The 18,244-nt window shown below is 34.8% G+C and overlaps 1 long non-coding RNA gene across 1 annotated transcript in view; it reads right to left on the bottom strand.

The window, feature by feature from the left end:
- LOC147915995 (uncharacterized) overlaps positions 1-15,162 on the bottom strand; it is a 50,168-nt gene extending 35,006 nt beyond the window's left edge. The window contains exons 1-2 of the long non-coding RNA XR_015553580.1: positions 15,113-15,162; positions 4,081-4,117 (exon numbers count right to left, since the gene is read on the bottom strand). This is a non-coding gene — a long non-coding RNA (uncharacterized LOC147915995). The remainder of the gene's footprint in view (positions 1-4,080; positions 4,118-15,112) is intronic.
- Between the last annotated feature and the right edge of the window lie 3,082 nt (positions 15,163-18,244).

The following is an 18,244-nucleotide window of genomic DNA, read 5'->3' as shown; positions in this document are numbered from 1 at the left end:
AGTGGTGTAGGTCCATGCCCGGGATCCGAACCTGTGAACCCGGGAAGCCAAAGTGGAGTGCACTGAACTTAACCACTATGCCACAGGGCCAGCCCCCACATTATCTTTTGATGCTGAATTAGCAAGATATCTAAAGGGACTTCATGATTTACTAAGCTTCATGTCTAGTAGATAATACTAAATTTATGGAAGTAAAGAGATATCAGGAAAAGCTGGACCCAGATTTTTTGTCCCATCAATTTAGACTGGAGGATTTTAGGAAAAGAGAGAAGATAACTATTAGCCAAAGGCCCATCCGTCACTCATCATTGCAGCAGATTTTTTTCCTCTCCTTTTCACTACATTTGAGCGTATAATGCATAGTAAACACTGAGCCTGAAGCTCTTATTAGAGGGTATTTTCTCTTAAATATGTGTAGACCTTCTTTATATAGAATTCAAAGGTCATTCAAGGTCAAGGCTTATGTGTTTCTGTATTGTAGCATCTCTCTTTCTGTCTTTCTTAGATATATCTAGCCTCATTTCAAATTTATTCAGCTGCCGTTTTTTCTAACTTGAACTGATTTTACTATTTTAGTATCAGTGCTTTTTAAATGTAGTTCTGGGTGAAACTGTAAAAGCAGGACATACTGAGAAGCATAAAATCATCAAATGCTTATGCTATGCACCAAATATAATTACTCAGCTTGGGGTATGGCCAGAGACATTTGCTATTGGAATTTTAATGTCAAGTGGCAAGAGATTTCCATCTACTTTCGTTTGAAAAGTTCATGGACATTTATCAATCATCGTGCCCGTTTTTGGAAATAACACTACAGTGTTTCAATTTGTTTTTCCAATTAATTCTTCTCCATCATTATATTCCCACCACAATTCTACTGCAAATATGTTCTTTAAAATCTGGATATGATTGCCATTCAAGAACTGTTTCTTGTTCTTTGAGCATTTCTGGAGGAAGGGATGTAGCTTTGTAATTTAATTGGATTTTATTCCAATATGATAACGGCACACTTCTAATTGTCAGATATTTCAAGAGCAAGTTAAATAAACACATTTTATGGACTGAAAAAAAGTTTTATTGACCATTAACTTTTATACGCTAGTTTCAAGGTAGCATCTTGTACAATCAAATGTGTTGCTTCATTTTTATTTATGGGTCACTTGATCACTACATGGTTTCGGAAAAATAGTGAAAACTATTGGAGGGATCATATATCTAAAGACATATAGAAAATTTATTGATGCAATTATTGTTTATATGGTTATAATACATACTGTATTGATGTCATAAAATATATTTAAATACTACCCCTTGAGATGTCAATAAGTAACAAGAACTTGATTTTAGAAATACCCATTTGATCTGGTAAACATTAAAATGAACTATTATTATTTTGACTGCTGTGGTTGAGTCACTGATATGTAAATCTTAATAATGTTTTCTTTTTACTAACATTCCATCTTGACGTGGGAAAAAAGTTCTAGATTACAAGATTGAGTTTATCTCAATGATCATCTCTTACGTAATCCAGATTTGCCACCTCCCAGCTGAGGCTGGAAAGCTTTGCCCACGGCCTGTTCCCTGGTACTCAGCCTGGAACCATGGATACCTTCCAACCAGCCCACTTACCTTCAAAGCTGCTGTTTTCCTGGGGCTTATGTCAGAGTCCACCCTGCATGCATTCTCATTGCTGACCCTGGATGCCTTCTCCTAATAACTTACTCTGGACTTTGTTGCTCTTATGGCCACACCAATCACTGTCTCAGATGGCTTGGTAGGATTATGGGGGAAAATAAAGAATTACGAAAATTGATTTGGGGAAGATCTGCCTCATCAGTTTTCTAGACATACTAGATGTATACAAATTATAGTTTAGGTTTGAGCGGACAACTGCTACTGTTTCCAAAGAATTATTAACCAATCTAATGGCAGGCAGTGTTATATTGTGTATCACACAAATAGATAATGGTCCTTACCAGGCCTATTTGAAATTGTTCCCAGTGTCTACTATAGTATACTGTCCACATGTGATAAATAAACCTTTGCTGAATGATTTAATGAAGATATTTTTGAAACTGTTAAGATTAACACTACAATTACATACACAAATGTATATCACTCATTTACTCATTCAACAGGCATTTAATAAAGGCAAATTTTATGTCAGCTGCTATATACAGATCATGTTATTGAATCATCACTATGCAGCTTAAAGAGGATGACACTTATTCACAGTCACACAGCTAATAAGGTATAAGTCAAATAACTAACACAGATGTGTTTAACCTCAAATCCTGTGCTTATTTCACTGTATCTTACTGCATTGTACATTGCCTAGAGATGAAGACAACAGCTGAGTAACAAACTTATTAAGAATGAAAATAGTTAACATTTATTCAATTCTTCCAATGCTTTAGGCACTTAGCTAAATGCTTTAATTACATTATTTATGTTATTTAACATTCACAATAATACTCTGAAATAAATATTATTATTGTTCCTATAATGCAGATGTGAATATTGATCTTCAGAGAATCAAGTCATATGCTCAAAAAAACTTAGTGGAAATCTAAATTTTTATCCCCTGGCTCTCTTACTGTAAACTCAGGTGTTTAACTGTGGGGGTAAATGTGAATAGGATAAAGGAAGATCAAAATAAAGTTTGGAATAAACTATTTACAAAGGTAGGTTTTAGGTAGGATAAGGGCATAAACTGAGAGTCACAGAGTTTAGCTGAAGGGGGCTATATGTAGACAGAGTAAGAAGACATGTTCAAACATACCTTGATAAATCTGAACAAGGGTTTTGGGTGAAGTTAAATGATGGAACCATTTATGAAAGGTCAACTCTTAGGAATGTTAAAAGAAGGAATGGGGCAATTTAGGCACACAGTATTATGGAGAATGCTCTAAGGCAGAAGGGAAATGAATGTTTAAAGACATTTGTGGTCATTTTCTTGCAGGAAGTTGGCTAGAACCACAGTGAAGGAATAGGGAGTTTGGATGAAGGAATTCAGGCACAGATAATGATTTTTGAGGTGTTTTAAGGGCAATAGGATCTTATAGCACACTTTTAAGAAAAAAGCATATACTTTAACTCATTCCTTCACCTTTATGGATATAACAAAGTGCCATTATTGTGATCAATAAAAGAGACTCAAACATTTCCTACAATTATTTTTCTAATACTAAACTTAAAGGCAAATATAGAAAGGACAAAATGAAATAGCTTCGTATGGCCTAATTTCATTTTATTTATTTGATCAGTTTCTCTAACTTAAGTTCACATTAAAATAGAAGAGAAAATTTTTCTCTACGCAGAGAAAATATATCTCATTGTAAAGGTTGATAAGTTAGAAAATATGGCAGCAATTTTCTTCAGTATTGGCTTGATGTTAAATGGAAGAATATTCCACTACTGCCAACTTTGAAGTGTATCACCATAACCATTTGAGTGCTATTGAGCTAAACAAAAGGGCTCTAGCAAATTTTTATAATGAGAATTTTCTTATTCATATTACTTACACTTGGGTGAAGGGATTTTACTCTCTTTGCTTATAAAAAGATAACGTTTGAGAAGGCTTCCTTTGAGAGGTCATTTGCAGTTATAAACACTTTTTTTAAAGATAAGGAAGAATGGCTGTTCTGTTTCTAAAGATCCTCGTGTTTCAATTAGACATTGAAACGTTCACAGAAATTATGCCAGCAATGTCGACTTTGGAACACCTCCAACATTGTCAGCTATGTTAAGATATGAGCACTGAGTAGAATCAATAACAGTGTTTTATTGAAAGAGTCTGGAGTAGGACTAGAATAAGCTTTCTAAATGTGTGTGCTTGACTTCAGTTCTAACTTCTTTCTAAGCTTGACTAACACTTTTATTTCAGCTAATACAAAATGCTCTAAAATCCTCAGAGATCCAATCTGCACAATTTTAAAACATTTATAACAAATTTCTTCATCTTGGTCCACAGTTTCGCATTTCAAAAAAATCATAATTACACTGGAAATTTGATTACAGAAAGTATTGATTAACAGCATTGCAAGATATTTCGAAAGAGTATCATATCCTAATACTCACCTTCTAGAGAAGACGTCATCCAAATGGGGAATCATACCTGGAATGGACAGACATACCCAGAATAGATCATTATGTCATCCTCATTAAAGCCCACTTCAGATTACCAAGGGAGAGCCTGAAGGGTAACCTACATATGATTCCACATATCTAATGTATCAAGAGCTGGCTCATGGGAATCAGGTAGCGTCCCTAAGCCCACCACCACAATCTTCATCAGCCAACCCTGCACACAGCGACTCCTAATAAAACACAATCGCCAAGTAAAAACCAAGTGCTTGTGGAAATACAACTTCAAAAAATGTTCCTTAGCCTTGGGTTTCAACTGGAATGCTACCTATAAGCTTCCTCTGTATAGAATTTCTAGAGTTTCTGCTAGGGTATCTGTCTTATCTATCGAGCTAGCTATCAATCAATCAATCAATTTTAAACACTTTTGTTATAATATTTAACACATTCACTTCTGGTTATCATCTCTAAAGACTGAAAACACTATCCATGTAGGTTATACATATTCACAAATAACATCTGTTCCTTATAAGTGATCCCAATCCATGTTCACTCCCCCAGACAGGTTAAGTCATTACAACTCTGTCAATTTACTCACAGAGATCCTATTACCTAAATCTTTAATCGATTCAGTTTCTCTTCTCTTTTGTGATACCACTTTCCTTGTTTTCCTAATTATTCAAGATATTCTTCATTCTCTGCTTTTTTTTTTTGTTTACTTCTGTTCTCAGCTCTCTGCTCTTTTGAATCCATAACTTCTCCTAACAATCTTATTCATTCTTCAACCACTATGTGTTTGCTAATGAATAGTGGATCTATCTCTTTTGTAATCCAGATCTATATCTCCAGCAGCCTGCCCGATATCTCCACTTTTATGCTTCATGTTCAAAATGGAAATAGTTAAATCAAACAAACAAACAAAATAAAGTAACAAATCTAGCCTTTCAACGTGTTTAGTTTTTTAAATGCCATCATTATCCGTCTAGTCACCTAAGACAAATTTATCTTTGTTTCCTTAACAACACTGTTCCATATTTTGCCCCTTCTAATAGGCCACCAAATCTTATTGATTCTACAGCTTTGATCTCTTCAATCATGTGTGTTCTATATCTTTCCTCTGCCACTCACTTAGTGCAGACTCCTGTAATTTCTCATACAACATAAGGAAAGAGCCCCCTATCTTGCCTGGCTGTAATTGTATGCACCCCCCTGTGCCACACAGATATACACATCGCCCATCCTCTACATTACTGCAAATTGATCATATCATTCTCATTAAAATCTTTCCAAAATACCCTTCAGAATTTCATTTAGAATAAAATCATGGTACACAAGTCCCTTCAAGGTCTGGAATCTGTCCCCCACTCCAACTTCCTTCACGTGTTTTATGTCTATGTGCTGTGCATTGGATTCTCCTTCTGCCTGAAATGTGCTTCCCTCTTCCCCATATTTTTCTTCTTTCATCTTTTACTAAAAGTTGACCTGAACACAGCCTTCAAAAAATCTTCCGTATGCCCCAGTCAAGAGTCACAGGCCCTTGCTCTGTGCACCCAGAGAATCCTGCACACTATTCTCACACAATGGTTATCAATAATGTGCCCAATAACTCACTTGTATGTCCCTTTTTTGCCATAAACTCTTTGAGGTCAAGAGCCCTGGTTTATTTAATTTTGAATCTATTATTTTTAAATTGATTAAAATTTATTTAATTTTGCATCTATTATTGAGTCTAGTAAATGTTATGTGGTAAATCAGTATTTGCTGAATATAGATATAGTTTGAAAAAAATTATATAGAAAAAACTTCTATATAATAACTTTTATATATAAAAAGTTGTTACATTTTATTACTCCCCCATTTCTATTATTGGCTATTTCCAAGTGTTCTAAAAAATGGAAAGTAACCCTCACAGGAATAATAACATTCTTCACTTGATCTTAGCCAAAAGGCCGAGAAGTGATATAATATTCTTTAAAAAGAGATAGTTTCTCGATTCTTCGAATAGTTTGTCCATTCTTCGAATAGCTAGATATTTAAAACTATTTGATTTCTTGGAAAACTTGTGCCAGTTATGCATTGTCAGAAACATTCCTTCAAATATCTCCAGACATTGCTTAGCTCCCAAGGGAACACAGTTAAGAACATACATAGGGATTACATTCTCTAGGAGAAAATATGTTACCTGCTTCTCTGACAAAGGAGTTAAAAAATAAACTGCATATAGCTTCATTAGAAAGATAGAAAGCAAGTTCTCTCTTTTCTAAGAGGTGCTCTAAGCATCTTATTCTTTTTCTCATATTTTACAACTTATAAATACAGCTATAATTCCATCTAATATTACTTTTTGGTAAGGAGCAGTAATCCTATGTGGATTTATTATCATTATTGGTTTTACAAAATCCTTCTGGAAACTGCATAGTGCATTTGTGCATGTTGTGTTAATTCACTAATATTATTTTGGTCATTTGAAAATCCAATTTTAAATCCCTGGAAACAAGCACTGATGTCCAATATGTATGTGGCTACCACTTTGTCTTTACCCAGTTTAACTCTATTCATATTTACCATGAACCTACTATGTGTTGAGAATTAGACAAAGCACCAAAAGTGTAGGGCATAAATGCTGTACTAAGGATATTTTGAATTTTGAGTGTGGGGCATAAAAAAGAGAAGTTATGCAGACACAATATGAAATAAGTTAAATGTTCGGGTGTCTGGTCTTTAAGTATATTGTTCACTTAAGGACACCAACTTTTATTTCCTGTCTTCCATGAAAACTGAGTTATTAGAAGATTCTGATAATCTGAATTGCAACCATCAAGGATTTCTTTAGACTAAGGAGTGTGCACAACAAGTAGCCAATTTATAATGCAAAATATTATAGTATTAAAGCAACATGGACATCAGGTTTCTTATGACAATAAATAAATGCTATGGAATATTTTCTAAAATCTTCACTACAAATAAATATACTTTAAATTCAAGATAATTGTGCTCAACAAGGACTGGTCCTACTCATTGAGAGGGTAATTTCACTTCTAGGTCTTCTAGCAAAGAAAATACCTGGCGCATATTAAAAGAAATAGGTTTATGCAATTGATCTTCAAATTGATGTCATGAGGGCAAGCACAATAAAAGATTAGGAAGCAAATAATACAATAGTAGGCAATGACCAAGGCATTTATCCAGCCAATAATATAACCTTTCCTCTAAGTTTGTGTTATGAGAAATGCTTTTGCTATAAGTAAAACATTTAGGGATCAGAATAATATTTATGGTATAAGTATGTTAAATTAAGCAAAATATGTATTGAAACTGAGGCTAGTGTTAAGCATATTAAACATTTAGGTGGCTTTATCTGAGTACTGTCGTGTTTTTTCTCCTTTGTATTCTACGTTTAGATATTTTATATTTTTTAAATTATGGACGTATATCACAACTGCACTGTAAAAATAAATTTTATTTAAAATTTAAATAAGATCACATAAAAATAAATGGAATTGCTGAAGATCTATAAATCTAGCAACAGTTCCTTTTTGCTATCTTCTGTAATGACAATTGCTGGTTCTCTTTGTGTCTTCTAACACTCCAGCTAGTAAGTCAAAGGTCATAGAAATTTCATCTCATAGGATTCATTTTGCAGATAATAGTTGACTACAATTTATTAAAAAAACAACTAAAACTCATAAAATAATAGTATATAAAATGATGGCCAAAATGCTTATCACATGTTAATGCTCACTGCTTTTTCTCTTTTTTGACAAATATGTACCTCGATATTATTCCAAACTTTAGTGGGTTTATAGAGAATGCAAATCAAATTTTCAGCTATTACTGATCTTTCTCTGAATTTTCTAGAGAGCAAAGCTAAGCCTGGCAAGAGTGTTACAACTAACTTACACCCAAAGTATAAACTACTAACTAAACTTGGAGGAGTGAATCATGTTAGTAACAGACGTGGAGGTAAAAACTGTGCTCTCTGTGCTAAAATAACCTATATGCCAGGTAATTTTTAATGGACTATTTGTTTTTAAATAGCTCCAATAACTACATTGTAAAAAACCTTTAATATACAGTTAAGATGAAAGGAAATGTATATGGTAAATTTCTTATATAGTTGATAGCAAGATCAATTGATTAACAGCTGCAGGATGGTCTGGAGATCACAGGGGCCAGGAGTAAGGGTGGTTATCAGTTCTACTACATTGCATTGTCCAGAGTCACAAACACAAGTGGACCGTTTCCTTTTTAAAAAATAATCTTGGGTTTCTATCTTTGACAAACTTGTCACACATAAAGCTTGAAGTAGAGTAATAAAAATCTTATACTTTTTTAAGCTTAAATAACTCAGTTGGGCCAACACTTCATGTCTAGAACAGCAGACTAAATTTAATTCAATTTTAAGGTGAATGAAAAAAGACTGCAAAGGTAATGGAAATATACTACCCCATCAACATAAGGCGAGGAAGCCAAGAAGGTGAAATGGTGGAGAAAAGACCTTTTGAGGGAAATGAAATTAGAAAAGAGAGAATTGCTTGTCTACTGTGTGAGAAATAATGTAAGACACTTGGAATAAAGGTTACTTTAAAAAAGAAAGCTTCAGTAATGCTTTCACAGTGGACTTCAACAAATCTCAACATTTCTTCATTTTTAATTTTAAGGCTGTTTAATCTGGTATTGATGATTATTGCTACCCACAAATTTTATTCTGATGTTTTTGGTTGCACGTTAAAATATCAACCCAAAATTAGGTAAATAAAACTGGTCATAGGAAAAGTAAGAAAATAACTGTAGGATAGACAATGGTGACTTATATTTTGACATTTTTTTAGTCATTTTGCTAGACTACATTGATACTGGTTTCAACAGAATGAAGCATAGGCAAATCATATTTTAGAGGTAACACAAATTTGTTTCTCCCCAGACCAGAAGACTCAGACTCATTGAAGCCAGGGGAAAATGACTTCTAGTACATTCATTCTAGTCCAAACACAATAGGCATAAACAATTTCTTCATCTTGTTGGCTTATTTGTTCAACAATACATCACCTGGAAAAAACAAGTGTAGAATCATTAACTGGATGTGACGCAAGGCCACGGTAAGCCTATGAGGAGCCAAATTATGCTAAAGGAAGCATCCCATTGGTTCAAATAGTGCTATTATGCAGGTGTGGACTGACAGATCAATTGACATATCACTAAAAATACATTACAATTAAAAAGTTGAAACATGTATGTAGTGATTTATATATATCAAAGTTAGTGGAGTGAAGAAACTCACAATTTAAAATGGAATAATCAATTTTTCCAGTAAAGATATTTGGTACTTTAATTACCAGTTACACATATTCTTTAATGTTTGAGAACAATACATGTAAAGGTTAAGTGAATTATAAACTGTGAGTAATATCACCACCCAACTCAATCATATATGACAAAAAATAACAATATAACAACACCCACAGAAGCATAAGTTAAAGTTACACACACACACACACACACACATATACACACTATGAACCAAATACCTTCTTATGTATATATGTAATTATATTTCATAACCATGAAACATAGATACATTAATTGAAATTTTCACTTCTTTGCTATTTCATCTGTGACAACAACAAGACTGAGCAGAAAACACAAATAACCATGAACTTTGAGAACAATGGAGCAGTTCAACCAAATTCAAGTGTTGCTAGCTCTCCATAACAATAAAAATAGCACCTAGGCGTACATCATATGAGCAACAGTCAATTTGATACCTTTATACCTTGCTAAGAACTATCAGGTAGCGTCAACATTGGTGGTTCCAAAGGAGGCAGAATATTTTTATTCATATTAAGAAAACAAAAAGCACACTCCCAAGACTATGATTCCTTATATGTTTATTGAGAGTTTCGTGTACTCTCTTGATATCTACCCATGCTGCAATCTCTACTAGATCATAGATAACTGTGAAACATAATAATTGGGAAGTGAGAAATATCATAACCTTGCTTCAACAAAGTGAATTCAATAGCTTGTTTGTTCTTGTATCAGTAGATTGTTCTGATCTCTTTCAAGTCATGGCTAAGGTAAAATCTGGTACCTTAAGATTTCCCAAACTTAGTGAGCACGTGGATCCCCATCTCAGCACATGCCCTTTCTTACTAGGATTCCTACTTCAAAAGGCGTAACAGTAAGTTCCAAGATGTAAGGGCAGTATCACAAAAGAATACTTTTCTCAATCACTTTATCACCTGTTTAAGGAACCCAGTTAATCAATTATCCCAATCAAGGATTTATTTCATTCTATCACTCTCTTTCTTTTTATATATATGTAACATGTATACCATGCGCCAAGAACTGTGATCAACGTTTTAAAAGTGCGATCTTCTTTAATAACATCTCAATTTTTAAATATTTTACCAGTGAGAAAACTGAGGCAGAGAGACATTAAGTAATTTGCCCAAGGTCACCCAGCTAGCAGGGAGTAGAGGTGTAATTTGAACTTTGACCATGGGACTTAGAGCCCATACTCTCAACAACTACATTGTACAGCCCCTTATTTTAATAATTTGAAAGAAATCTGTGTAAATAACTAATGATGTTTGATGCAAATGAGATTTAATATCCAAAATTAATCATTTATGGAGTTGAAAAAGAGATCCCCAAATTCATCCTAATCACCCATACACACACCTGCTAAAGCCTAGTATATCTGGCAGATATTTGGCACTTATACATTTGCTGAATCAACAAATGAAAGAATACAGTATGAATATCCAAATCAACTCAGACAGGAAGATGTCATTACCTAAGGCTCATTATTTTGTGGAATAGTGGTTTTGACTCTGTTTCAAGGTAATAACACTACTTTTGACACTGCAATAGCTCAATCATTATAAATAACACAGGCACTAGGATCATCACAATTTGTCAGTTCCAGGATATCTGTTAGATTGGGAGTTGATCAGAAAGAGATACTATCTAAATTTGGATAAAACATTATTTTTAAAGGAGAAAGAGATAATGTTGACTGCAGCAAACATGAAATACAAATGAACATCAGCTGCTAGAACTCAGAGTAAGTGCTATAGAAGTACCTATTGATTGATGTGCTGGAGCAGTGAATTACAGTAAATTAAGTTTTTTTGTGTAACTGACATTTTTTAAATCATACCTTAGTAAACCAAACCTTAGAATCTTGGAAAAATCTTCAGTTATGGTTTTACTGTGCCCTATTTCATGACCACAGGTTCTTCTTAATTGCAGAAAGCAATTTAATAAGCAAATATTTAAATACAAATTATGTGATGAAAAGCTATTGACTGATGAGAGATCAGACTCTAACCATATTTGGAGAATTAATGAAATTATAGGGAGAAAAGAGACAAGTGTCTGTGGGAGAGTAATCTAAAATGTCTGTACCTTCTGTAACATTTGTGGAAAATTTCCAAGAGGGTTTCTCTAAGGAAAAAGCTAATTATTTCAGATAGCTCCTCTATAAAGTCATAGGTCTGTAATCTCTTGTCAAGATGTATAACTTTTAGAGAAGAGTTGAAAAGAGCTATGGATGTGTGGGAAAGTGTTAGCGCCTGTGGAGAAAATGATTGGGCTCTAGACAACTGCTTGTCCTGGAGGATGACAGAGGAAACTCATTGGTGAGACAGAACAAACCAGAACAATTTCTTTTCTAACACATTGGATAAAAAGTCTAGGGGAGACAGCCATTGTTCATGATTTTCTCACTAATATACTATTTAGGAATGTCAGAAGTGTCTTGGATAGTCATGGAAAGATTTTTCACGATGAAAATCTTAATACCCATAACTTTATGTGTTTAAATAATACTCAACACCTAAGTCCTGAAAAGTGGACTAACCCCAGGAATATGAATTGTTGTATATCTATTTCAGTAGAAAAACAGAACAAAATAAAACACCAGGAAATCAATTTTTCTGTCTCCAAATTTTCATTTGTTACATTCATTAAAAAAAATTAAGATAGAAATTTAGACAATATAACAAGATTAAATCATTGAATTTTTTAGTATTTTTAGCCTTTAAAGTATTTTAGGTAAACAGTATTTTCAAAGGTTTTCATTGTCTAATCTCCACATGAGGATTTTAAATCATACAAAGTCTAGGAAGTCTGGCAGTAAAGGATAGCAGAAGCATAGAAATTTGAGATAAATTAGATTTGGCACCTGGAAAACTTCACTTTTAAAGTAAAGTTTTCTCCATTTTTAAAACAATTCTGTCCTCTGAATATACCTGAATGTCCTTCTTCCTTCCAATGGCTGTTATACGTTCTTCAAATCTATATCTACCCCAAATTCCCACTTCATTTCCATACTGCCTCTATATTTTTATTTTCACTCTCTCCCTTTTTATTGTTTTCTATCTGTGCCTATATCCTCTACCATGGAAACCACAAAAGATTGAGACTAAACAGAAAAATGTAATTAAGAAACTCTAAAAAAAGAGAAAAGTTGTATTTGAGTTTATGCAAAGAGAGGCAAAATTCTAGAGAGAACAGTGTGTCTTGGCCTGTTTAATTCACATGCCCCTTAAATATCCGTAAAACCATTAAGTCTTTCTTTAATGCTATTTAACATTTCAGAATATATTTTTTTGTGGTGTAATGAAAATAAATCATATTATAAAACTAATTTTCGTGTTAAATATGTTTTTTTAAACTACTCAAGACTTCTAACTTTTTCCTCAATTTGATGCATCATTCTAAGGGGTCATGATGCCCTTCCTCACGGAAGAAGGACTTCATCAAATTTTACAAACAACTGAGCAAAAAAATTTCTTTTTCATATGTGGGTCCATGGACTACAGTTTAGAAATCCCCTTGTGGACATTTGGGACAAATATTTGAAGTGGAAATCCAAGTGTTGTCAATCAGAACATTAGATCTATAGGGGGATTTTACAAAATTGGGGTGAACTGAAGCCACATCCATAGCTAGGTAGTAAGCTTAATACTTACAAGCTAGTACAAAATCATATAAAATCTGCAGGGACAAATAGTAAACAAAACAATACAGGGCGCCACTATTTGTTAGGTATTCACTCTGGTGACTGTGAAGCTGTTGAACTATAGGCACAGACATAGACTAGGTAAAGATACAAATGTGAGAAGAACCAAGCAAAACACCCACCTCAAAAAAGGCAAAGGTATTTTCTTTTCTTTTACCTCATCTCCCACTTTTTTGGTAGTCTGATTGGTTTACATTGCAATAAAAGCATCTGAGAAATTCAGCTTGTCCAAGATGTCAACTCAAAGTGTCTCAGACAGGCTTTTAGCCATGGGCTGGGTCCAGGCTGTAAATGCTGTGACCAGGAGTACAACGTACATAGGCTGGCTCTAGGTTTTGACTAAATTATGATTATAAGACAGGGATATGTTCTTTCCATAGGAATGTGGAGGATCACAAACCAAGAGAGTAGGGAGGGACCAGAATCTGAGAGTTGATGAAAAATTTCTACATTTCACAATGAGAAGGATGTTGGGTTCTAAGTATAGACTGGCTGGCTCTAAGGCTCATAGTTTAACACCGGAAAAAAGGAAATGTTTCCAGCCAAAGGACTGGATTTAAAGATGCCAAATTAAACAGTGCAGGTGGAGAGGATCCAAACTGGTAAACCAAATTCAAGTGTGGGAAACATGGGATATTAGGTGAAAGCATCTAAGGTATAAGAGATATCTCAAATAACAAGGTGCCAGACGTGGACTGGGATATATTAAATGACAGAATCTAATAGATTCTGAATAAATGGTCCCCAGAGATGTCCGTGTCCTAATCCCCAGAATCTGTCAGAATGTTACTTTACCTGGCTGAAGGGTCATTGCAGATGTGACTAAATTAAAGATTTGGGGAGATTATTCTAGACTATCCTGGGCTCCAGGTAATCATAAGGGTCCTTATAAGAAGGAAGCAGAAGGGTCAGAGTCAGAGAAGTTGATGCGACATGGAAGCAGAGGGAGAGAAGTGTACATGACAATAAAAGCAGAGGCCAGAATGATGCAGGGCCACAACTCAAGGAATATGGGAAGCCTACTGAAGCTGGGAAATAGTAAACAGATTTTCCCCTAGCATATCCAGAAGGAATGCAGCCCTGCCAAACCATTTTAGACTTCTGATCTCTAGAACAGAAAGATCATAAATTTGTGTTGCTTAAAGGCTCGTTATTTGTAGTAATTTGTTACAGCAGCAATTGGAAACTAATACAATAGGAGAGGTGTAACATGAGTCAGAGACCCAGGCAGGGAGATGCAACATAATAAAGGTAAAAAATCATGTGTTTACATAGAAATAAGAAGATAGGAACCTAGCTACAGCAAAATCTGGACAGCAGGTCCAAGGAAAAATGAATAAAAAATGATCTATCCTTATCTTTGTGGGAAGAACTGCCTATATTTTTCCTTCCCATAGATAAGACAAGGCTAAGTCAATAGATACACTTGAATGGCCATAAGGTTTATGGGTATAGAGGCCAAACAACACCATGATCCAATAACACACTAGGGTACTTTGAGGAAGGATATCAGTGCCCTCCACAATGCCATCCTTAAAAGTTCATGCTGCAGTAAATACAAATATTGCTTCTTTTTGTGTCATCTGTTATGGATATATCCACCATCCACTAATTTATGAGAAAGATTGCTTTACCTTCCCATAAGGGACAAAATGACTCATTACCCGTACTCTCTCACTTTTCTTTCCCTACCTTTAGAAACTATTTTTTCAGGTAACTTTCCACTAAAATACCCTTCATTATTCATTTTATATCTTAATAATTTAGCAAGAACATTGTCTTACATAACTTCACTGCAGGTTGCTGACATGTATAACTTTCAATAAGGACTCACTAACCACATACTAATAACCCTCGTATAAATAATTAAACACACCCAAGGCACTGGCACCCTGTTTTTCTAAGTCTAGAAGGAAACACAAATAGGATTTTCTTATACACAAGTGCTGCTTTTTCTGTAATCTTGGCACACCCTAGTAATAGTTTCTAACTCACCCCAGACATAGGTGTTTCTGAAGTCCTCCACTTACAGCTATAGTACTTGTAGTCCCCACTGGAAAAGAAAGCAGGGGGAAAAATTGTCAGAGAGTGAGATCCCTGAGTAACATTAGTTAAAAAATCTTATCTGACTTCTTTCCCTCTAACTTGCTGACCTGAAGAGTTAAGCCTTCCCTTTAATCCTCACTACAGGGTTAGCCCAGAATTGAGAAATATACTCTACATGTGCTGCAACTGATGCTTCTCAAGCTTATGACGAATATTCCAAATCAATCAGAGTGTAATTTCTTTCTAAATCTATCACAGTTCAATTTTCCACTAACGTGGGTGCAGCCTCAAAATTTTCATTACAGCAAACTAGACAGCTATTACCATTTGCTCATAACGCCTACTCCACATGTGGCCTAGTTTCCTTGGTGGATTTCTCTCCACGTTCAAATCTAAGATTAATTCACAGCTTTAGGAAGCGGGGAACTGTGTATCAGTTGTTCTCAAGCACAACCCATTTTTGTGTCTCGCTTTGGGGTGAATTTGCTGCTCTGTCCATTTCTCAGGTAGTTTTTAACAGCATCCTTTGATTATTGTCTCTGAATCCCATTGCTGGACATTACCAGTGCTAAACCCATCTCCCATTTTGAATCCACTCTTGGTAAAGAACTATTATTAACTAACCTGATGAAAATGCCCTTTGCCATCTCCATGAGACCACATTTACTGACCTTAGAAGGTCTATTGATTTCATATCTCTAGCCTCAGACTTTGTATGAACTGAGCTTATAGTAGCAATGTCCTTTTATCTATCATTCTCTCTTACAACGAATCCCCGGCAGAATCTGGGTAGTTCTCAGGCGTATTTCTAAACTTTCAATTCCTCCCAAACTCATAGCTTAGGCTCACCTTTCCTAGAGTGGCCCATGCTACCACTATCTGACACAGATGACCTTTTCATCAGCACATATCCTTGATGCTCAGCTAATAGATAATCACTCTGTGATTCAGAGACGCTTTAGTGATATCAAAGGGAAGAGGAAAAGGATGAAAGGAAGATGAGCATGCAGCAGCCTTTTCAATGTTGTTGAAAAACCATGCATCCACGAGCTGAGGCCCTCTTACCTCTGAGTTAGTGGTATCTCAGAGCCTTTCTCTGAGGTTTCTCCAATATTCTGTAGTTGTAGTGATGATTAATTAAGAGAGCTTTGAGGGGCCGGCGCAGTGGTGCAAGAAGTTGAGTGCGCGGGCTCCGCTGCAGTGGCCTGGTGTTCGCTGGTTTGGATCCCGGTGCACACCAACGCACTGCTTCTCGAGCCATGCTGTGGTGGCATCCCATATAATGTGGAGAAAGATGGGCACGGATCTTAGCTCAGGGCCAATCTTCCTCAGCACAAAAAAAAGAAACAAAAAAAAGAGGAGGATTGGCATCAGATGTTAGCTCAGGGCTGGTCTTCCTCACTAAAAAAAAAAAGAGAGAGCTTTGAAGCTACTGAAAAGCATGCAGTTACCGTGTTGTGTTTTGCTGTTGTAAGATGATAAAGTTTAATGCTATATAGTAAAACTTTATTATTTTAATGAAAGTCAGTTGTAGTATGTGCGTTGATGATCATTAACTCCATTTTTGTATAAAGTGAACTTAGGAAGTCAAAAGGAATTTTGCAGATTTAAAGATCACTGACATCTTTTTATTTATAGGTGAAAAGACACCTTAGCCCTAGCTCGCACAGAACATCTTTATTTGACGCTGATGGTGGCCAAAGAGCAGTTGGCTGAGAAAGGTAGTTTCTGTCATATGCTTTGAAGTTCCAGATTGCTGTCTAGTCACATCTGTTACAGAAATTTTCAGGAGGAATAGATAAGGAATCTTAAAGATCAAAACTAATTTTTGGGACCATCTGCCTTCAATTATTTTTGAACAAGTACTGCCATCTTTAAAGAAATCTTACATGCATAAATACATGCATATCAATATATAAAAATATATGGGCAGTCCTTGCTTTGCACCTTTTAATATGCATGAATTTCAGTCACCACCGTTTAGTAAAATAACACCAGTCTCTCAACAGTATGACCCAAATTTCAGTTGCCAAGTTATAGTAACTGTTAGTAATTATATAAAGTACAAACTTCACTGCTGCCTCTGTAGTCCACAAATCATTATGCGAATAACAGATACACATAATGATCAGTGACTAATCACGTTACTCCTTCTAAAGGCTGTCAATATTATTTACTGCACTTTTTTTTTGTTATTCAGTTCACACACAGACAGCAAAATGCGTAGTTGTGTTGCCTCCATATCTTCCAGTGCCAAACTCACATGAAATTTTACGAAAATGGGTAACTGAAAGAGGGTATTGACTAACAAAGACAAAAGTGAAACAAAGAAATAAAAGGAATACTGAAAGTAAAATTCAAATAGAATGTAAATGGATTTAGACAAGAAATGCTTACTGTGGAAATGTTCATACTGCTAACTATTCCAGAGATGCCCAGAGGAAATTAGTGAATGCAGACTTATCGACGCAAATGAGGAACCTAGTTGTCAGGAGAAGGTTGAAGATATCCTAGAGGAAGTAACATTGGCAAAAAAATAAACTTTATAGTAAAAGATCTTCCAGAGATATCTTACAACACTGAATACACAAAGGATAAAATGTTAGAAGTTGATCCTAACTTAGGAACATGATAATTTACCAGGTCAGAGAAAAGATATTTGCTCTGTACTTTAATTATATAACAATAAGAAGAAAAACTCTGTTCAAACTATTTTTGATAGTTTATTTCTTTTCAAAAAGAAATGACACAAATTCTCAATGCTTCTAATTTTAAAGTTACAATGTGCTAAATAAATATTAGTTTTATTATTATTTTATTTCCTATCATTTGTAACCAAACAGTAAGAGAGTTTTCCATGTTTGGAGAAAAAATTTGTAAAGGTCATTGTGCACAGTTTCAGCTTGCATGGGCATTTTGTAGTCCTACATTACCATGCTGAAAAGCCCAGACTATGGTATTTATATTACATTGTATGGATTCATTTGGAAATCAGATAATTTAGGTAGCTATGCTTAAAGGATGCTCAAATCTTGAGTCAATGGTAATATTCATTAAAAAGTAAATAAATCTCAAAATCTT

The sequence above is a fragment of the Ceratotherium simum genome, chromosome 11 (assembly GCF_057802395.1).
Source record: "Ceratotherium simum simum isolate JZ-2026a chromosome 11, ASM5780239v1, whole genome shotgun sequence".
Lineage (NCBI taxonomy): Eukaryota > Metazoa > Chordata > Mammalia > Perissodactyla > Rhinocerotidae > Ceratotherium > Ceratotherium simum.
Note: the sequence above shows the minus strand (reverse complement) of the source record. Positions and strands in the feature narration are given on the sequence as shown.